This window comes from Muntiacus reevesi, chromosome 2, assembly GCF_963930625.1.
Source record: "Muntiacus reevesi chromosome 2, mMunRee1.1, whole genome shotgun sequence".
Classification (NCBI taxonomy): Eukaryota; Metazoa; Chordata; class Mammalia; order Artiodactyla; family Cervidae; genus Muntiacus; species Muntiacus reevesi.
In genome coordinates, this window is record NC_089250.1 from 68,356,095 (window position 1) to 68,368,054 (window position 11,960).

Here is an 11,960-nt window from a genome sequence, read left to right on the forward strand (position 1 = left end):
TGACCTGCTATTGGTAGAGCTGCTATTACTACTATCATGATTATTGAGGGCTCAGGGAAAAACTTATTCTATGAACCCTAAGGCCTAAAGCTGAAGGAATATGCAGATGTGGGAACCACCTCTCAAACACGTTATTTGCAATAAAGCAAAGGTGAATTTACAAGCATCTCACCAGGATGTAATGGAAGGACATGCCAAAAAGTTTCTAGTAAGCAAAGAATAGTAAACACGAGTTACCAAAATAGTACCACAAGCCTTTTAGCACGGTATCAGGGAAGGACACGCCAGAATGTTTCTAGCAAACAAGACATAGTAAACAAGAGTTACCAAAATAGTACCAGTCTTTCTGACTCCTTTAGGACATGTAAAATTTCATTGATAATATCTCTATTTTATTTTAGAGAACATAAGAAAAATAATGCAGCCTTTGAAAAATTCACTTCTAATCTCCGAGCACTCCTTCCCCACCTTTCTCCACAAGTTCTTAAGGGAACTCCTCCTATGTGCGTTTTTAGGACCCTAACCATCAGAGTTCAGGCAAGAGTCCTATTTACTGAAATGAGAACTGAATCCTAACTTGACCGTAACCTAGTTCTATGACCTAACAAATTTTCTGACTGGGACTCTCTTCCATCATCCATATGCGTTCAGTCGCTGGAGTTGTGTCCAACTCTTTGTGGCCCCATGGACTGTAGTCTGCCAGGCTCCTCTGTCCATGGGATTTTCCAAGCAAGAATGCTGTAGCGAGTTGCCATTTCCTCCTCCAGAGGATCTTCCCAACCTAGGGATCGAACCTGCATCTCTTGGGTCTTCTGCATCGGGCAGGTGGATTCCTTACCACTAGTGCCACCTGGGAAGCCCCTTCATCATCCATAAGAAAAATACTGACTAGATGGCCTCGAAGTCCCTTTCAACTCTACTCTTCTGCAATCCTGAGAAACCAGAAAGAAGCTTTGCTTTAGAAGAATCCAGTGAAGACGCTGAATTATGTAAGATTTGATAACACTTAAATTTTAAACTAGAAATAACTGCCATAATCACAGCTATGATGGTAGGAAGAAAGCTTTAGTTTAAGAGTGAACAATGGAAGAAAAGTCAAGAGCACCTGGGGAGAGCCCTGCGAGCGTGAAATGTCGAAGGAAGAGCAGGTAACGATGGACAGAGTATGACTATCATGTGTAAATGAGGAGTCTGGTGTTTCAGCACGGCTTATGAAATCAGTTTTTTTAGTAACATCTCATACAACATTCCAGTCATAGCTCTGCAAATCAGCAATGGTGATGGAGACAAATCTGAAGCAATGAACCTCTGAAACTTCAAGGCTTGGGATCTGTCAGCTACCAGATCTCAATTCCAACAGACTGGGTTTTCCAATTCCTTAAGACCCCAAAGCAGTAATCCAAATATGTGCCTAGGGATCAAGAACTTGAAATCCTTTGGAGAAAACCCAACAAAAGATCTCAAAGCTGCACGTTACAAAATGTTAAGCTCTCCCAATCAGTGGTAACTTACGTCTCAGCTGAACAGAAGCCCATGCCCAGACAACCTACCAGAAATCTCAAGTCACTCTGAGAGTAAGACTGTCTCCCACAACAGAATTAAAGGGAAAACAGTGCTGCTTTTTAATGAAAACTCATGTTCATGCCATAAACCAAGCAAGGGCCACTGCTGCATCAGCAACGCTGCTCTGCCTGCAGCCCTACCTACAACCTTTAAGAAGCCTTCTGAGTCTAATATCTCTGAGTGTAAAAAGTGTATGCAACACTCCTACTGTCTCTCATGCTTCAAGAGTCACTGCTGAATGAATAACAATCTCCTGCTTGAAAACCTAAAACCTGGCAAATTAATTTAAGAAAATTACAATATCCCTAGAAAGATACATTTTATTATGTCTAGACAACATTTTAAAAAGCTATAAATCTACCTGAGAATCTTCATTTACTTTTTTAAAAAAATACTTAACTTATTTGGCTGCCTAGTCTAGTCTAGTCTAGACTAGTCTAAAGTCTTAGCTATGGAACTAGGGATTTTGGATTTTCACTGCAGCATGCAGGATCTTTAGCTGCAGCAGATGGGATCTAGTCCCCTGACCAGGGATCGAACCCGGGCCCCCTGCAACAGGAGCACAGAGTCTTAGCCACTGGACCACCAGGGAAGTCCCTTCACTTACTTCTATAGCCATGTTTCCTTCCACCTTGTCAATCACAAAATGCTTTCCAATTCTGCAATGAATGTTAACCAATAAACATATTTTGCCTCAATGTTATCCTTGATTTTAAGGGATTTAAAACTTGAAGTATAAATAGATGGGGCTGGAGGCAGGGAAGCATACACAAACCCTGAATGAGTAAAAGAAATCCTTTCCTTTAACCAATCAACTTTTAAATATATTGGAAGAGGACAGAAGATAAGGCTCAATCCTTCAAGGGAACTTTGGTGAATATTATTAAAGACAAAGATTATACCTTTATAAACTGAAAAACCATCCTCTAAGAAAGCTGGTAAACCAGAAATACTTTACATAGAAAAAATCTCCATTAACTAGTCTCAAGTAATGAGAACCCTCAACACCAGCGTTTTATATTGAGAATTAAGCGTTGCACTTAAAAGCTGCCTGTAATAAATCTTTGTAAGAAAGAAAAAAGCTTCAGCAGTCATTCTGAAAGACATGAAAGGTCATAAGGCCTCACATGAAAACCTACCTTGCTGTTTACAAAACCTTACAGATCTAAATTTATTTTCTGATCCTACTATTTTCTTAACAGCAAATCAACTTTTAGATAAAAATAAATAGGTAAATATAAATGGAAAAAATAGTGTCAAACTTTATTATATGACTTGTTTAGTCTCATTTCAGGCTAAAGAACAGTCTTGCCCCATATTATATTTTCCTTTCTAAACAAATAGAGGGGAAAAAAATCCACTATTTCCCCCAAATGTTAGGGAGTGGGGGGAGGTTGTTAAAGGGTCTAGAGCTGTGCTGTCAAATGCCAGGGCCACCAGCCATATGTGGCTATTTAAGCTCAAACTAACTAATATTTTAAATAGAACTTTTAATTCTGTTCCTCAGTCAAACCAGCCCCCTTTTAGGATCTTCAAAAGCCACATGTGACTAGTAGGGCCTGCACAGATACAGGACGTTTTCCATCACAGCACAAAGTCCCACTGACAGTGCTGACCTAGGACAACATGTCTCACATTTAAAGGTACACAAAATCATCAGGATAGCACGTTATAACACATTATAACACACATTACTGGGTCCTTAACCCAGGAGTTTATCTCAGGGCTCTGAAAGTGAAGGTGTTAGTTGCTCGGTTGAGTCTGACTCTCTGTGACCCCATGGACTGGAGCCCTCCAGGCTCCTCTGTTCATGGGATTCTCCAGGCAAGAATACTGAAGTGGGATGCCATTTCCTTCTCCAGGGGATCCTCAAAATCCAGGATCAAACCCGGGTCTCCTGCATTGCAGGCTGATTCTTTACCATCTGAGCCACCAGGGAAGCCCCAAGAACACTGCAGTGGGGAGTCACTTGCTTTCCCAGGGGGTTTTCCCAACTCAGGGATCAAACCTGCATTGCAGGGAGAAGCTTTATGGTCTGCGCCACCAGGGATGGGGTCAAAAAACCTACATTTCTAACAGTGCTCCAGCAGGACGCTGGTGTGCTCATCATCTCAAGTAGTACAGTATTCTATAATAAAGGATCAGTTTGTGTTTCTTCTTAATCCACCTTTAACCAACACGTTGATAAAATGCTAGAAAAGCTAATTACCAGGAAAAATTATTTTAAACAAGGACCATGCCATAAACTTACATTTTTTATTATCAGATTCAACAGACAAGCCATTTTTTTAAAAAATACTGCTGCTGTTTAGTCGCTAAGTCATGTCTGACTCTTATGCAACCCCATGGTCTGTAGCCTGCCAGGCTCCTCTGTGCATGGATTTCCCAAGCAAGAATACTGGAGTGGGTTGCCATTTCCCTCTCCGGGGGATCTTCCCAACCCAGGAATCAAACCTGCACTGCAGGCAGATTCCTTACCGCTGAGCCACCAGGGAAGCCCAAAAAATGTTATAAAAGCAGTCAATTCTTACAAGTTTTGAACTTACCTCATCACAGACAGGTAACAAACGGTCCACAGACTTGCAAGGATCCAGACTAAGTTTGAGCAGCCCTGATCTAGAAGAGCTGATTTTACGTTTTCATGATTATCTTTCTGGAGCTGGTCACTAATGATCTCTTTCATATCCCCTACCATTTCTTCAATGTATTTTTACAACTTGAGGCATAAATGTTATTTCCATGAAGCAGAAACCACCCTCCACCATTAAATCACTCTCCACCTCCATTAAAATGGTAATATATGGGGTTTGCTCAGAGAAACAATCTGACAGGTCTTCATTTATAATGTGATCCAAAACAGTCACATGGTCAACAAAGATGATGGCTTGACTTTTTCACGCTAACCCAAGGTTGAGTTTAGATTGCTAACACTGCAAAAGTTGGTCAGCCAAGATACACAGTGAACATTACTAGTCTCTGCATTAAACTCCATAAAATTTCTTCACTAAATAAAATCGATGATTTGAGACCTTCCTTACCAGACACAATCCTTCAAAGGACTTCTTAAGAATACTGATGGTTTCTCCAAACCCAAAGTGACCAGTCCAGGTATATCTCTTCACTTCTGTACTCTTAGGAAAGGAACACATCAAACAGAATCCCTCTTTGGGACTCAATGCCCCTCACCAACTACCTAAAGTTTAGGTGTTTTTCTCATTCGTATATCAAACCAAACAGATTTTCCTCCTACTCAACTTCAAGTCTGGCCCAACAAACAGACTCCTAAGAGAAAATCTCCAGGATAACTTCAAGTTCGGACACTTCCTAGAGATTACTCTGAGAATTTTCTGACTGCTCAATCATTCTGTTTTACCAATCTATTTGACTATTACTTAAATAAGTTGTAAAATAAGGCTCTGAGATCTTTTAATACGTGACCCTTTTTCCTATAATAACATCTGGTCCAACAGAACTTGACATATATGATGTTCTGTATAAAATAAGGTTACATCTCAACGAGTCCTTATTTTAAGAAAAATTCCACTTAAAATTAACAACATCAACAGAATAGTTACACGGTATATCTCATTAAAAAGTCTGGGGAATATAAAAACGAGAGGAGATTCTTTCTAATTGTTCTGCTTATAGGGTCAGAAAGAAAACCCTTTTCCTCCTAACATATTGAATGAAGCACTAAGAGAATGAATAAGAAGTAAAATTCAAAGCAAGAAAATATCAGGAGCTTTTGCCATGGCCACCCCCTCCAGTCCCATCTGCAGAGGCAGATGGCTGAGACCAAGAGGCCCTGGACTCTCAAGACTGTCTTGTCACCTGCTGCAACCTTCACTCTATCAGGCTGCACAGACAATGGGCAAAGGCATGGGACAGCTTCCCAACTACAAGACAGGGAAGAATTCTGGGGGTAACCCTTGCCTAGAAGCCATCCTCAGGGATGCAGAAGGGCGTCCCCAAGCCCAGGTCAACTGATCCAGACTGAGATTGTGCAAAAAAATACCCAAAGAAGTCAGCCTCTAGGCAAAAGATTTTGCTCAAACAAAACAACTCCTTTGTAATAACCTAAACCAATGATCCTTAACATTATTTTTGCACCTGGGTGGGAAGAGATAAGGGAGAGGAGAAGCGAAGGGGGAGTCACAGACCTCTTTGAGAATCATAAAAACCAACGGATTTGCTTCCCATAAAAATGCACACACAAGTGATATTTTACACACTATTTTGGGGAGTTTACAGATGAGCTAAACACTCCCTTGATGTCCATGAATCCAAGGATAGAAAGCATCAACCTAAATAGGTAGGACCCAAAGGTCAATGTTACAGTAGCTGCTCAGTCACTCAGTCATGTCCAACTCTTGGCACCTGCCAGGCTCCTCTGTCCATGGAATTCTCCAGGAAAGAATACAGGAGTGGGTTGCCATTTCCTACTCCAGGGCATCTTCCCGACCCAGGGATTGAACCTTGTCTCTTGCATATCCCTCATTGGCAGGCAGATTCTTTACCACTGCACCACCTGGGAAGTTAGACCTTCATTTAACCTGAAGCTTGACCTTTTATGGAAAGGCAATCTTAGAATTTAAAAATGTAGATACTCCACAAATAAAATGCTTTGGTCACATAGTGTACAAGAAAATCCAAAACATATATTAAAATTTTACCAATACTATATTTGATCCATAAAATTAGATCAACAAAAAAACTCCTAGAAGAATCTTTAATAAAGGAGCAGAAAAGTAGAAAAATAGAAATCTTCCTTTACTCTTTTACAAAATTCAAGCATACATCTGTCACTTTGTAAATGTCTGGATTCATGTCCTGAAGTTAACTTAAAATTCTACTTCCCTGTTTTCCTGAAATTTTCAAACACTAATCGGTATGTTAAGTTCTTCTGAAACTGTCAGTGGATAAAAGCACCATGGAAGTCTATTGAAAAGTCACTATTACCAACTAGAAAAACCAAGTAATGCAGGTACCACAAGCAAAACCAAACATTTTTCTCCAGATTTCATGCAAATAATTTGGTTCAGAAGTTGGAAAAGGGGTAGATACTTTAAAATAACTCCAGTTTACCACCTTCAGGACTTTTATGGAAATAACAGAATTTCTCACAAGGGTATCAAAGGCCTCCATGAAATAAACCAAAGAGAAGAACATTTTGGCAAGGAAAAATCAGCTGCATTCCCCTTCTGCACTTCATGGTTATTATTGTACTGGGCTAACCCCGAACTCCTAAAGTGCCCTAGAAAGACCTCTTTTGCACAATGCGGGGTGGGGTGGGGGAACAGCCCTCACTGTATTCCAACTTGCCTTTTTAGTGACAAATTCTCAAAATGGAGAAGTGAAAAGGGATGGGTGTACAAAACTCAAGCAAAGTGTGCTAGTTAATCTAGCACCATCCACGAAAGCATGACAGCACACTCCAGCTTTTTAAGAAATCTTTTTAGAGAGTACTGGTGGTAAAAAAAGGATAAGTGTGCTTTGGATGGAGATGATGTGGGTTCAAATTCTGGCTCTAACCTGAACCAGCTTCATGGCCTTGAACCAGTTACTTCATTTCTCTGAGCTGCAGTCCATGGAGCCCCTGGATTGGCTAAGAAAACAGGGTTTTGTTTTGTCTTTTTCCCCTCATCTCTTGCAGTCCCAGCACCTGGCTAAGTGCCTGACCCAGACCAGGTATTCATTCATTCAATGCTAGTTCTTTTTGCTTCCGTCACAAGGGTGTCGTAGTCTATGGCAAACAAAACTTTTCTCTAGGAAACAAGATCTCTAAGCTCTAGATGTTTCTTAGGTATTTCAGAGTTTTCAGTATAGTAATAACCTGGTAGGGGGAAATGCAGGCAGTTGCATGGGATCCACTGTTGCTTTTCACCTAAATTTGACTAAAGCTTCTGTGAGGGATAGAAGTATAAACAGAACTACTAAATATTTACTAAAAATAAAACAATTGTGGGGGGAGGGATAAATTAGGAGTTTGGGATTAACAAATACACATCACTACATATAAATAAAACAACAAGGACCTACTGTATAGCACACGGAACTATGCTGAATAACTCATATATAACAGAAAAGAATCTGGAAAGAGTATATATATGTATGTATTACTGAATCTGTAGAAGCATATATGTATAAAATTGAGTCACTTTGCTTGTACACCTGAAACTAACACATCATTGTAAATCAACTATACTTCAATTTAAAAAACAAATTTCAAACCTTGCTATACTGGGGAGGATGAGAGAAGAGGGTGAGAACACAGTCTTCTCAATTGATTTAGATACTGTCATTGTGTCATAGTACCAAAGATATTTATGCAGGTAGAATCCTCAAATCCTAAAACCTGTTCAAAAGGGTTCAGAACATGAATCCATGTGTGACTCCATGGATTTTATTACAAAGTCTTCCAGTGAAAGTTGAAAAACATAAGTCACAAGCCTGTTCCCTCATGGCTTAACACAGGAAGACGTAACCACAAACTCTGCTTGGGGCAAAGTTATACATCCAAGAAAACTTGAAAACTTCTTGGCAACTTCTCTAAATCATTCAGCTCCAAGACACGGGAGCCTCAGGGTCTGCTGTTCCTGATAGGTTTTCTATAATATAATGGCAAAACAACTTACAAATGAGACAGCGGTTTCTAAAGATATAAGATTTTGCTTCAGATTTTCTTTGGTACTTGTAATAGCTATAAGTAAATCAATAAATACAAAAAATGAACTGCCAAAGGATCTTCCAGAAATGCAGTAATGTTACTTGTTACTTGTGGCTCTCACTTCACTTTCAACTGGCCATTCAATGTTTCACTTGATTTGTCTGAAAGTAATACACTGATGAGTTCAAAGAACTTCCGACTATACTGATAATAAATTATAAAAATGATGGGAAAGCCACAGCATCTTAAAAAGTTGCGGGAAAGCTGATCCTATTCCAAGACTTTACAATGTGATAACAACTAAATGTAAAAAGCAAAAAAATAATTGCAGTATGAAAGATGTGACTCGGACTTCCCTAGTGGTTCAGAGGTTGAGATATCCACATGCCAGTGCAGAGGACAAGGGTTCGACCCCTGGTCTGGGAAGATCCCACATGCCGAGGGGCCCCCACGCCACAACTGCAGTAGGAGAAGCCACTGCAATGGGAAGTCCATCAAACGCAACTAGAGAGCAGCCCCCACTGGCTGCAACTGGAGAGAGCCCACACACAGCAACGAAGACCCAGTGGGCAGCCAAAGATAAATAAATTAAAAAAAAAAAATGTGACTCCAGGCAGACTGTGGTAGCACAAGGAGACACAACTCATTTCACAACAGATCTAGGTTTACTTTGCCCAAGGCCAGACTATAGCCAAGAACAGTATCCTAATCTGGTAAGGGAGATTTCAAAGTTAGCCAAAAAAAAGAAGGGGGGGAGGGAGTTGTAAAGGTTTTTAATAACCTATTAATTAAAAAAAAAAAAAAAGCTTAAATAATTCATCTTAATTCATCTAGGAATTCTGCCCTGGGACAGAAAGAAGTCCAAAATTAATCATTTCACCACTCCACATTTTCCCAGGCCTCTGGTTACAGTCATGCATGGCTTATATGAAACCACCTGTTCTGGTTGGCATACATCCTTTCACTTGCTGATTCACGCCTAATCATTTCTATCACACATGGATCTCAAACCTTCTCTCTTTTCCCAGAGAACCACAAAGTTTAGAAAAACTATCTCCCTGAGGTTGCCAGCTTGATCTTCCCATTTGGAATACCGGCAAATTCTCCTGTGCTATGCAGCTGATGGGGACAAATTCCCAGCAAGAAAGACAGCTCGTAATTAGTCTCGGGAACACAACAGTAGTCCCTGTCTGGACTTTTCTAAGGGTCCCAAGCGTATCCCCTCAAAGTACATCTAAATGTAGAGCCTACTGGGATGGTATTCCTATAAGCCAGTTGAGAAACAAAAATCGAATTTCAGGCAATACTGCAGACACTCTAAAAATTGTAAAAATGTTTAAATGGGTATCTTCTCTGTTCATGGATCTGCCACGCCAGAAAGGAGCAGTGCAGAGGGGGTGGGAAATAAGGCGCATACACAGCTCCAAAGATGCCTGGAGATGTTTAAGGATTCACTAGAAACCTTGGCCAGACTACTAATGGTCCATAAACCCTCATTTGGAGAATACGGGCCTACAGGTTCAAAATCGAATTACAGTGCCTTATTAGATCACACACTACCGAAACCACAGTCACAGCAGTCATAACTGGAACTAGAACACTTTCCGTACACAAATATAAGTGTCTGCTTATGCATTTTTAATCGGATCAAATAAAACTGAAGCTGCAAACAAACTCAAATTTCAATTATCTCACTAGTGAGGGGATTTCCTAATAGCGTCTTTTTAAAAACCAAGTAGCTGCCAACCCTCCGCACATCTGACAGGCACGTCCCTGGAAATTTGGGCGCAACAGACTCCGTTACTTCTCAACAGCCAAGGAAAGAAATACCCTGAAAGGAAGAGATTCCTTTTTTTTTTTTTTTCCCTTTACGCTCCAACATGCAATCTAATAATGCACAAAACTTGGCTGCGGGGCTTCTGGACACCTCCAGGGTTCCAATTCTCGGGGCGAGTGCGCGCTAGTGCGTAAGAAGGGGGCGGAGGGGGTGCGCGCTCCGGGGACGCGCCGGGGGCCCCCGCCCCCTCCCGGAGCAGCAGCCTGGCACCAGCCCACCCTCCTCCACCCCTGCAAACAGACGCAGGACGCCAATAGAGCAACTTCTCCGCGGGGGCGGCGGGGGAGAATAGCGGTCACCCCTGCCCCGCCGCGGCACGACCGGGGTCCCTCCTCGGCCGGGTTCCGAGGAGGCGGGGGGCGGGGGGAATGGGGGAGCCCTTCGCACGCCCCGCCTCCGCCCGCCTGGCCCGCGGCCGGGGGGCTGCCCGGACCCCCGCCCCTCCGCGCGGCCCGCAGCGGCGCACTCCCAAGGACGGCCACCCGGCCGGAGCGCGGCCTGAGCGCGAGCCCGGAGCGGAGCGCAGGCGGAGGCCGGCCCCTAGCCTCAGGCCTCAGGCCGCCGCCTGCCCTCCGCCAGGCCGCCCGCCGCCGGCCCCAGCTCGGACCCCGGCCGGGCCTCGGCGGCGCCGCCGCAGCCCCTCATCCTGGCTTCATTCATAGGGGCACCCCAGCCTGGCCGGCGGGGCGGGGCTGGGGGCCAGCGGAAAAGGCCGGCCCGCCGAGGCCGGGGAGGAAAATAAAAAGTTTAAGAGAAGAACTTACCTAAAATGGCTCCTGCAGCAGCCAAAATACAAACAGCTATTATTTGGTGAAGTTTAGCTCAGACACCCTGCAAGGACACCCTAACCCGGCTCGGGCCCGCCTTCCCTGCCATGCCATTGGGCTTCGCCGGCCCAAAATACAGAGTCATTGGTCAGCCCGGCTGCCGCTCAGGCAGAAGCCCATTTCAAGCTTGCTTGCAGGGGCGAGTGATGGGCTCGCTCCATTGTGCTCGTATTTGCATGGATGTGATAGCGGCGCTGATTGGCCGGCGCTGGGGGCCGCCCCGCCCCCTGCCTCGCGCCCCCCCGCCTCGGAGACGCCGCGGCGCGCGGCCCCGCCCCCCGGGACGGAGCGGCGGGGCTACGGGGGCGGGGCGGGGCCGGGGTCCTGCGGGCCGAGAGGGCGGGGCGGGGTGCTGCCCGCCGCAGACGGCTGGCAGGGGGCGGGGACCTGGAGCGCGCTCCGGCGGGGCCGGGGAGGGGTTTCCTCCCGCAGGTGGAGGTCTCTGAGGTATTGGGCAGGACAACTGGAACACCCGGGTCTGGCGTCTCCGGGGCCGGGAGATGATGTGACTGGGGTCCCGCGCGACAGAGAGATTCCTCTGGAGCCGAGGTTCCGTAGGTCAGGAAAAAATGCCGAGGAGCCAGGCGAAGAGTAAAGGAGCCTGGAGCTCTGTCTCCAGCCGCATCCCTGCCAGTACCCCTGGCTCCCTGGCACTCCTGGCACACGGGCTTCTTCCCAAGGACCACCCCCCTCCCCGCCCCCGCCCCGCACACCCCGGGAGGTTTCCGCTTCGGGGGAGTCTTGCAATGCCTTGGATATGCACCTTTCTAAAATCAGGGGTCGAGCTATGGCAGGTTTATTTTCAGCCCTGTCTCCCTCACTATCCTTGTAGCATCCTCAAGGACAGGGCCCAGCATATGGCAGGGATTCAACTAATTGTTTTCATATTCTTCCATTCATTCGTTAGTAGTTAATTTTTGAATGCCCACTAAATGCCAGACATTGATCTGAGACAGGAGATACAGGGGTTAGTAAGACAATGGCCTTGCTCTGGTGGGATGGACATGCTAAGGAGAAAGAAGGACAGTAAGTAAATACCAGGGGAGAGGTAGGGATAAGTGCTGGG

General features: G+C 44.4%; 1 protein-coding gene across 5 annotated transcripts in view; it reads right to left on the reverse strand.

Moving 5' to 3' along the window:
- The window catches only part of CHD6 (chromodomain helicase DNA binding protein 6), a 192,036-nt gene extending 181,115 nt beyond the window's left edge, over positions 1-10,921 (reverse strand). Inside the window, exon 1 of one of the 5 annotated variants that reach the window (XM_065922021.1) lies at positions 10,832-10,921. The gene's annotated coding sequence lies outside the window, so the exon portion shown is untranslated. Of the gene's footprint in view, positions 1-4,109; positions 4,137-10,831 lie in introns of those variants that run through there. The other 4 variants (XM_065922024.1, XM_065922022.1, XM_065922023.1 and 1 more) reach the window with 4 other exon arrangements.
- Between the last annotated feature and the right edge of the window lie 1,039 nt (positions 10,922-11,960).